Source organism: Capra hircus, chromosome 18 (genome assembly GCF_001704415.2).
Source record: "Capra hircus breed San Clemente chromosome 18, ASM170441v1, whole genome shotgun sequence".
NCBI lineage: Eukaryota > Metazoa > Chordata > Mammalia > Artiodactyla > Bovidae > Capra > Capra hircus.
Window position 1 is genome coordinate 48,949,041 of NC_030825.1, and position 7,762 is coordinate 48,956,802.

Here is a 7,762-nt window from a genome sequence, read left to right on the forward strand (position 1 = left end):
AAAAATAATTGTGATATTTGTGCTTCTTTATTAATACAGTAAAGAATAACCTGATAACTCAGTTGGTAAAGAAAAGGCCTGCAATGCAGGAGACCCTGGATTGATTCCTGGGTCGGGAAGATCCCCTGGAGAAGGGATAGGCTACCCACTCCAATATTCTTGGGCTTCCCTGGTGGCTCAGCTGGTAAAGAATCTGCCTATAATGGGGGAGACCTGGGTTCAATCCCTGAGTTGGGAAGATCCCCTGGAGAAGGAAAAGGCTGCCCATTCCAGTATTATGGCCTGGAGAATTCCCTGGACTGTGTAGTCCATGGGGTTGCAAAGAGTTGGACACAGCTGGGCAACTTTCACTTTCTTCTTTCAAAGAATGAGATCTGGCTGCAGATCCAGTGGGGCTTCCCAGTGGCACTAGTGGTGAAGAACCTGCCAATGCAGGAGGCGGACGTAAGAGACGCGGGTTTGGTCCCTGGGTTGTCCCTAGGGAAGAGCACATCAACCCTCTCCAGTCCTCTTGCCTGGAGAATCCCATGGACAGAGCAGCCTGGCAGGCTACAATCCATGGAGTCACAAAGAGTGGGACACAACTGAAGCGACTTAGCACGCAGATCCAGTAACTACCATAATTTCAAGCACTGATGAGTAAAACCAATGTTTCAAGATATCTACAACAGTTATGTGCTGTGAAACAGCTGTGATTTATGTGGATGATGAAGTCACAGGTTTTGCCAATAGTACTGATTTGTTGCCAATGTTCATAATTGACAAAAATATCAAATTTTAGTTAGAGGTTTGTGAAAACAGACATTTCAAAATTTTCCCACCAACGATAGAACTCTGGACCCCTTGGAGGTCCTGGGACCCCAGGTCAAGAATCCCTGTAGATTAAAAACACAACCTGGGAGTTTGCTAGTGGTCCAGTGGTTAAGAATCTGCCTGTCAATGCAGGGGACACAGGTTCGATCCCTGGTCGGGGACAATTCCACATGCCGCAGGGCAACTAAGCCCATGCGCCATAACTACTGACGCTGGAGTGCTCTAGAGCCTGTGCTCCACAAGAGAAACCACCGCAGTGAGAAGCCTGAGCACCGCGACTAGAGCGTAGCCTCCACTCGCAGAGCCTAGAGAAAGCCCACCTGCAGCAATGAAGACTCAATGCAGTCAAAACTAAATTACTTAATACAATACTTTTATTTTATTTATTTTTCTTATATTTATATACTTGGCAGCCTTGGGTCATAGTTGCAGCTCATGGGCTTTGTTGCCCCATGGCATGTGGGATCTTAGTTCCTAGACCAGGGGTTGAACCAGCATCCTCTGCATTAGAAGGCATATTCTTAACCCTGGACCACCAGAGAACTCCATAAAATAAGTTTTAAAAATACAACGTGTATAAGAACAAACATGTGGATACCAAGAGTGGGGAGGGTGGAATGAATTGAGAGATTGGGGTTGACCGCCTTGGCAACCCACTCCAGTATTCTTGCCTGGAGAATCTGATGGACAGAGGAGCCTGGCGGGCTACAGTCCATGGGGTCTCAAGAGTCAGACACAACTTAGCAACTCAACCACCACTACAACATATACTACTATGCATAAAATAGATAGCTAAGGAGAATCTACTGTATAACACAGGAAACTCTACTCGGGGCTCTTTTGTGACCTAAATGGGAAGGTGAGGTGAGGTGAGGTGAAGTTGCTCAGTCGTGTCCGACTCTTTGCGACCCCGTGGACTGTAACCTACTAGGCTTCTCCGTCCATGGGACTCTCCAGGCAAGAATACTGGAGTGGATTGCCATTTCCTTCTCCAGGGGATCTTCCCGACCCAGGGATCGAACCCCTGTCTCCCGCATTAGAGGCAGACGCTTTAACCTCTGAGCCACAAGGGAAGCCTAAATGGGAAGGAAATACAGGAAAGAGAGGATATATGTATATGTACACCTGATTCACTTTGCTGTACAGCAGAAACTAACCTAACTCTGTAAAGCAACTATACTCCAAATAAATTTAAAAAAAAAAAAAAAAACGCTATGTGTGGATCTTGCATAGATCCTGATTTGAACAAACCGACTTAAAAAGACACTTCCAAGATAATTGGGATATTTGAACATAGACTGTGTATTATAAGATATTAAGGAAATATTGTTCATTTTTTGTATGATACAGGCATTGTGGTTATGATTTTTGTCACATTATTACTGATTTGAGATAGATGGTGAAATATTTGAGATAGAAAGTTACAGCTAGGGTTGGCTTATTGTGCAAGCTTAAAATTAGGGTTTGTTTTAAAGTACTATAGCTAAAGGAGAGTGAGGTCATTTTCTTGAATGATGGTGATGTCCTGCTTCTTTGCACGTATGTGTGTTCTCAGTTCAGTTCAGTCCCTTAGCCGTGTCCGACTCTTTGCGACCCCATGGACTGCAGCATGCCCGGCCTCCCTGTCCATCACCAACTCCCGGAGCTTGCTCAAACCCATGTCCATTGAGTCGGTGATGCCATCCAACCATCTCATCCTCTGTCATCCCCTTCTCCTCCTGCCTTCAGTCTTTCCCAACATCAGGGGCTTTTCCAAGGTGTGTGTTCTATTTCTTATCAAAGATTGGGATTACACAGGTACAAGCATTTGTCAAAACCCATCAAGAGCACACTTAAGATTTTGAATTTCTTGGTGTACAGATTTAGGTAAAATTTGGTAAAAGCTACCAGCGTCCCTGGTAGCTGTGTGGTAACGAGTCTGCCTGTCAATGCAGGAGACACAGGTTCGGTCCCCAATCCAGAAAGATCCCGTATGTGGTAGAGCAGCTAAGCCTGTGCGTGTGCCGCAACTACTGAGCCTGTTCTCTAGAGCCCAGGAGCCACAGCGGATGAAGCCCACGCACCCTAGAGCCTGTGCTGCACAAGAGGAGCCACCGCAATGAGCAGCCTGCGTGTTGCAGCTGGAGAGCAGCCGCCACTCCCTGCAACTAGACATAAGCCCAAGCATAGCCAATGAAGACCCAGAACAATACACACTGAATAAATAGGTGTTTTTTAAGTAAATAAATCTTGAACCTCGGTAATTGTATGTGTATTAGCTTCCTAGGGCAGCCATAACAAAGTACCACAAACTGGGGGTTTAAAGACAACGGAAATTTATTCTCTCATGGTTCTGGAGGCCAGAAGTCTGAACTCAAGGTGTCTGTCTGACCATGCTCTCTCAAAGCTTCTAGGAGAGGCTCTTTCCTTGCCTCTCCCAAGCTTCTGGGTGTGCCAGGAGTTCCTTGGTTTGTGACTGCGCCATTCTGCCCTTTGCCTCTGTCTTCACATGGCCTCTTTCTGTGTCTCTGTGCCTGCATGTGGCTGTCTTCTTACAAGGGCACAAGTCCTCCTGGGTTAGGAGCTTCCAGCATGACTTTCCCGTAACCAATCATGTATGTGTTAGGCAGTTAGAGTAGGGGAAAGGAGTCCAAAATGGCGGCGGCTACAAGACAAGGAAGGGAAGAGCCCACGAAAATAGAGCAAAGGAAGGTCGGAGGAAGGTCGGAGGACCAGAGTGAGAACTTCAGGTGGAACAGCACTCCTGGCTGAGCCCAATTTGCATAGGCCAGGCCCAGGGGGAAGAAAACATATAAAAGGAGGAGCCAAGCACGCTCTCTCCCCCCGCCCGCCCCCGCCCCCCCCTTCCTCACCCCATGCGCCGCTCCCCACCCCGGGGGCCCCCCTCCCAACCCCGCGCCCCACCTCCGCACCCCGCCCCCACCTCCCGCCCTCCACTCTCTTCTCTTCTTCCAGGATGGATTCTCCTGCTGTCTTCTAAATAAAATAGAGCTGTAACACTGATTGGTCTAAGAGCTATGACACGGTGTGTTCAAGACCCGAGAGCTGTGATGCACTGAGGGCTTTAATGTCCATCGCTCCAAATCGTTGTTGTGACAAGACAAGAACTGAGACACGTACACTCGCCTGACACACGCATCTTTGTTTGCCATGCCACAAGGCTTGGGGGATCTTAGTTCCTTGACCAGGGATCAAGCCCGGGCCCTTGGCAGTAAGAGCTCAGAGCCTTAGCCACTGACCACCAGGGAATTCCCTATCTGCATCTTATTATTTGGAAATAAGGTCACACTCTAAAGTGCTGGGAGTCAGAACTTCAAGTATCATTTTTGAGGGGATACAATTCAACTCTTACTAATATGCTTGCTGAAAAGTTCAGAGGAAGAAGGTGGAGCTTTGAAACGTATTCAAAAATGTGATGGGTGGATGGATAGAGGGAAAATATGAGTGCTAGGGCCAGTAGATTAGAATGTTTTTGATTAAGACTTCCCTCGTGGTGCAGTGGCCAAGACTCTGCGTTCCTAATGAGGGGGCCTGGATTCCATCCCTGGTCAGGGAATTAGATCCCACATGTTCTAGGAGTTTGCCTGCTGCAACTAAGACCTCCGGCAGTCAAATAAAGATAAATATTTTCTATAAAAAATGCTAATGGTAGAGTCCAGCTGATGGGTGTGTGGGTATTCCCTGAACAATTACTTCAACTTTTCTGTATTTTTGAAATTGTGGAAAATAAAGTGTTTCAGCTTAAAAAACAAAAAGGGTAAGGAGGATAATTAAAATACAAATCACTGTGCATTGATAATTCTTGGGGCTGAATAACAGCTAAATAGGGGGTCATGCTATTCTCTCTACCTTCTATGCTTGGAAATTCCCAAAATAAGTAAATAAAATTAAGAATTCTGTTTAGTGAAGGAATTATGAACAAAATTAATAGACAGGTAAGTGAAAAGTACCATATCTGAAACTGACAAAAGATTAATGATAAGAATATTCAAAGAACCCTTAAAAGTGAATAAGACAGCCACTTCCCCCGCAAAAAAAAAATCTGAGCAAGCAAAGGATATGAGCACTTAAATGTCAGAAGACCCCAAAACCTGTCAATGTAAGAAAATGTTTTCAAAATTGTTAGTACTCAGAAAAATGGAAGTTAAAAACAACTGGGATATGAGTGTTCAAATTCCTTCCAATTTTTCTATACATCTGAAAATTTTTCATAATATAAATGGGGGGGGGAAACAATGAGAGAGCACTTAGTACCTAGTTGTTGTTGTTCAGTCACTAAGTTGTATCTGACTCTTTGTGAGCCCATGGACTGAAGCACTCTAGACTCCCCTGTCCTCCACCATCTCCCAGAGTTTGCTCAAATTCATGTCCATTGAATCGGTGATGCCATCCAAACATCTCATTCTCTGTCATCCCCTTCTCCTCCTGCCCTCAATCTTTCCCAGCATCAGGGTCTTTCCCAGTGAGTTGGCTCTTCACCTCAGGTGCCAAAATATTGGAGCTTCAGCATCAGTACTGCCAGTAAATATTCAGGATTGATTTCCTTTAGGATGGGCTGGTTTGATCTCCTTGCTCTCCAGGGGACTCTCAAGAGTCTTCTCCAGTACCACAATTTGAAAGCATCAATTCTTTTTTTTTTTTTTTTTGAAAGCATCAATTCTTAATGCTCAGCCTTCTTTATAGCACCTACTAGACAGACAAAAATCAGAAAGCTGGATCATGTCAGGTGGTAGAGGGAATGTAGAGACCCAGAAACCCTCATGCATGGGGCAGGGGTGAGGGGGGTGGGTACTGTTAGGGGAAACACTGACTGACACTGCCCACTCTGGCCAAGCACCATACTAACCCCTTGCATGAGTTTTATGGCAGGAGGTCCTAGTAAAGAACAAGGAACTAACAGGCCACCACCAACTGGAAGAAATCAGGAAAGGTCAGAAGGAGATACCACATGCCCTACCAGCTCCCAGAATCCTCCTCACTGGTGTCCATCTTGGCTGAGCAATGTTTGTACCACCAGGAAGAACCCCGAATCAAAATGACTGGCCACAGACGACCTGGAAACTAACCCATCACCACGAAACCGGATCCTGCTACTCTAGTGGCAGGCAGTCCTCCCGGGTTCCCTCACCCTCCTGTGCTCCACCCGGGTGCCTCTCCCCGGTAAAGTGCTTTGCTTTGCCAGCAGGTGTGTCTCCTCAGACAATTCATCTTCGAGGGTTAGACAAGAGCCCCCTTTTGGGCCCCCTCCCCTGACTCAAGATCTAGAGTGATTTCCCCCCCATTCTGTAAACAGCTTCTCTATGAGAAGTTATCTTACTCAGGTTATCTTCATCTGCTTGGCCTTGTGTTTCCTCTTGGGGCCATGACTGATACAGCCAAGTCCGCCTCAAGCCAGTGGTACACTTAGAGGCCCACACACAGGACCAGGAGTACAGCTGTAGAAGCATCATCGGTTCTGTGGTGTCTCCGGTGAATTCCTCATTGGGCTCCCCAGTCCTTTATGATGATTTCATTACCACGAGAGTTGATGCAAGCTGCCAGCAGACTGTGTATATCACAGCCACCCAAGTCAATCTGTTTTCTCATTCCAGCTGCTTTCTTAAATTGTGGCCCATGCTTGGGCACTTACACGTTCAGCATGTAAACTGAACTTATAGCCAATTGCTATATTTATTCCCATGGGAAAGTGCCCTGTGAAGGTGTCTGCTTAGCATTCAGTCTTTGGGGGTCTCTGACCTGACCACATAGCTAACCCTTAAGAAAGATCCTGTTTTTTTAGACTCTCAGACATGGAGAGTAGACTTGTGGTTGCCAATGGGGAGGGGAGGGATGGGTGGAGCGGGAGTTTGGGATCAGCAGATGCAGACTATTATACAGAGTGGCTAAAAAACAAAGTCCTACTGGATAGCACAGGGCACTATATTCAATATGCTGTGGTAAACCATAATGAAAACATATTTTAAAGTTTTATATATATATATATATAAATCATTTTGCTGTACAACAGAAATTAACACAACATTGAAAATCAACTATACTTCAACTTAAAAAAAAAAAGAAATGCCCCCTGGTCACAGTGATTGGTTCAGAGACAGGACAGGACCCTGCTTCACCAATGAGGGCTGTTCCCTGGGATTTTTCACAGTGGACCTAAGTAGAGAGGTCTTTAGTTCAGGTCCACCATGCAGTCTGTGGCTTGCAACCAAAAAATCCTGATGGACACAGTCTAAGTGTCTTCAAGTCTTTTATTTATCCATTCGCTCACTGATTCAGCAAACAAGTGCCAATGTATGTGCCCATGCTGGGCTTCCCTGGTGGCTCAGATGATCAAGAACGCACCCGAAGTGGAGGGGATGCAGAAGATGCGGGTTCGACCCTTAGGTTGAGAAGATCGCCTGGAGAAGAGAAGGGCAACCCACTCCAGTGCTCTTACCTGGGGAACTCCATGAACAGAGGAGTCTGGGGGCTACAGTCCATGGAGTTGCAAAGAGTCAGACAACTGAGCAACTAACACTTTCGCTTCCACCGCGTGTCCATGTTGGGCTCCAGGGCTACAGCAGTGGGTGAATCACCACTCCCATGTTGGGAGTATGAGAATGTTCAGTCATGGGAGACTGCATTCCTTGCTACAGGAAGGAAGCAGGTCTTAGAAAAAAGTCAGAGAGACAGCCCAGTCCCTGTTTAGTAGAGTGACAGCTGTCTCGTGGTTAAGAGTTTGAGTTCGGGAGTCAGATTGCCTGAGTTTGACTCTCTTTACAAATGACTGGCCCTCACTGTGCCCCGATTTCCTCACCTGTAACGTGGAATCATAATAAGACCCACTTCATCCATTTAATCATCTCTTCTATAAATATTTACCCAGGTCCATTTCTCCGTCTGTCTGGAAGGATGTTGTTGTTGAGTTGTCAAGGAGAAAAACTACCATGTCTTCCAGTTCTTTGACCAAACC